The following is a 2,840-nucleotide window of genomic DNA, read 5'->3' as shown; positions in this document are numbered from 1 at the left end:
AAACACAGTGCAGACAGACAGTGGGATGTTTACAGCAGCAGAGCAGAGCTGGCAGCAGTGTGTGAGCAGGAGGCACACACACGGGGGGGGGGCAACGAGAAGGGAGGGAGGGAGGGAGGGAGAGAGAGGGAGAGGGAGAGAGAGAGAAAGAGAGAGAGGGAGAAAGAGAGAGAGAGGGAGAGACAGAGAGAGAGAGAGTTGTTTCTTGTTGTAGTCTTGTTTTTATCTATTTATTTTATTTAATTTAATGAATTGTATATGTATGTGTATATGTATGTATATGTGTGTATGTGTGTATATATATATATAATTTTGTTTTTTTTTCCATCTCATTGTTGTATTTAATTGTAATAATTATTTTATAATTGTATTATCCTTGACGCTTTGGCAATATTGCTCACCTGACATCCATGCCAATAAAGCATACTGAATTGAATTGAAATTGAAATTGAATTGAATTGAGAGAGAGAGAGAAAGAGAGAGAGAGAGGGGGAGAGAGAGGGAGGGAGAGAGAGAAAGAGAGAGAGAGAGAGGGGGAGAGAGGGAGGGAGAGAGAGGGAGAGAGAGAGAGAGAGAGAGAGAGAGAGAGAAAGAGAGAGAGAGGGAGAGACAGAGAGAGAGAGAGAAAGAGAGAGAGAGAGGGGGAGAGAGAGAAAGAGAGAGGGGGGGAGAGGGGGAGAGAGAGGGAGAGAGGGAAAGAGGGAGAGGGAGAGAGAGAAAGAAGGAGAGAGGAGAGGGAGAGGGAGAGAGAGACAGAGAGAGATGGAGAGGGGGAGAGAGAGACAGAGAAAGAGAGAGGGAGAGAGAGAGAGACAGAGAGAGAGAGAGGGGAGGATATGGAAAGAGGAGAGAGGGAGGAGGGACAGAAAGGGGGAGGGGAGGGAGAGAGGCAAATATGCAGAGGAACAAGAAAAAAAAGAGAGAGAGAGAGAGAGGGAGAGAGAGAGGGAGAGAGAGAAAGAGGGAGAGAGAGGGAGACAGAGAGAAAAATAGAGAGGGAGAGACGAGAGAGAAAGAGGGAGAGAGAGGGAGACAGAGAGAGAAAAATAGAGAGGGAGAGATGAGAGAGAAAGAGGGAGAGAGAGAGAGAGAGGGAGCAAGAGAGAGGGAGATAGAGGGGGAGAAGAGAGAGAGAGAGAGAGAGAGAGACAGAGAGAGAGAGAGAGAGACTGTGTAAGATCAGCTACAGACAGAATCTGACGCTCTCAACCAGAACCGATTAAACTGATTAACGATGAATGGTTGGCATAGCAACCAATAAACAATGTACGCTTTCAATAAAGGAATCTTTTTTTAATACGTATTTCATTTGACTTTTTATTCAAGACGTTTGTAGTGATGTTCTGTAACAAATAAAATATTGCACTTTTGATGAAAATACGTTCTCCCTCCTTTTTTTGGAGCGTAGTTTTGGTAAAAAATTATTTTAACATAAATATGATAATCTTTGTTAAATTTCAGTCTTAAGAATCTTAGTTCAGTCAGGAACACTTTAGTCACAGATGAAACCATGAATTGCAACTAATGGTAATACAGTTATATTTGGCGGATATGGCCCTGCTGTAGCAGCTCCCTGCTTACCCGGCAAGCATGCTGAAGGTATAGCAGGGGCGCCATGCAAATCCCCCAAACAGAACCATATGGCAAACATAACTGGTGCAGACGATTCTTAGTAAGTTATCAGCTGATCAATAATGAAAGATCAATGTGTAGCAACAAGCTTGTTGCAGACCTCAAGCAGTGGCACCAGACGAGCCTACATGAAAGGATGCAAGCATGCATCCTGATAGGTCATTCTACTGTTATGTGAAATATCTATGTGTAGCAGCAAGCCTGCTGCAGACCTCAGAAATTCATTATATTAAAGAACAAGGATGCAAGATACACCTTGAAAGAGGTCGTACTACAGTTATATGAAATATCTATGTGAGCAGCAAGCCTGCTGCAGACCTCAGCTATCACCTACTGCTTCTTGGGAAGGATGCAGGCATGCATCCGGTGTGAGGTCATACTACCTAAATCAGAGCAGTGAAACCCAGTCAACCACCTTATGCAACATCTCTTATGTCATATGCAATTTATTGATGACAGCAATAGTATCAATTAGGCTGTATGCACTCATGCTTTGAGCTGAGACAATATCAAGAGTCCAGTCGAATATAAGGGAGAGATTCTTTGAGCGCAAAAATCCCCCAAAACAAAATTGCTTCTCACTAAAATGAGCTGCATTGAACTATTGCAGACCCATGTAAAGCAACAAGCAATTGTAGTACAACCTTACAATCCCAGCTAAGCAGCAGCATGTCAGCATTATGCTTAAATACACAGCAACACTGAATCGAAAATGGAGCTCAGCCAGCCAGCCATAATGATGCATGCTTGCACCATGATAAGAGCAAATATTCAATGCAAATACTCAGCTTAGGTGAAGTGGAGCAATGGGAACTACCAACTCCCAGCATCCTTATCGGCGCCATGACGTCATTGTTTGCGATGAAATCCCGCGGGAATGACCCTGGTCCGCGGTGGGGTCTAATGGCCGGTTTCCAGGCTTGAAGCGGACATTCGCGACCGAGTGAGAGCTGGATATTATGACCGGCCGTCGGCTCGAAGTAATCAGAGTTCGGACTCTCGCTCCTTTGCGAGAGTCGCGGCGGGATGAGTCGCGCAAACGCCATTCTTTCCTGGACAATGCCTTCTTGAAGCGGTGTTACAAGACTGTATTTAAAGACTTGAAATGACATAAGAGATATTTTTGCAGGGTGGAAAGTTTCCCTGACTGAAATTTTTAAAAAAAAGTGCTTTAACCCCCGGTGTCTGCTGGGAAAAAAAAAACAACA

Source organism: Centroberyx affinis, unplaced genomic scaffold (genome assembly GCF_046629955.1).
Source record: "Centroberyx affinis isolate AG114_WGS23_722 - 3 ecotype Tasmania unplaced genomic scaffold, CSIRO-AGI_Caff_v1 ptg004733l_1, whole genome shotgun sequence".
NCBI lineage: Eukaryota > Metazoa > Chordata > Actinopteri > Beryciformes > Berycidae > Centroberyx > Centroberyx affinis.
Note: the sequence above shows the minus strand (reverse complement) of the source record.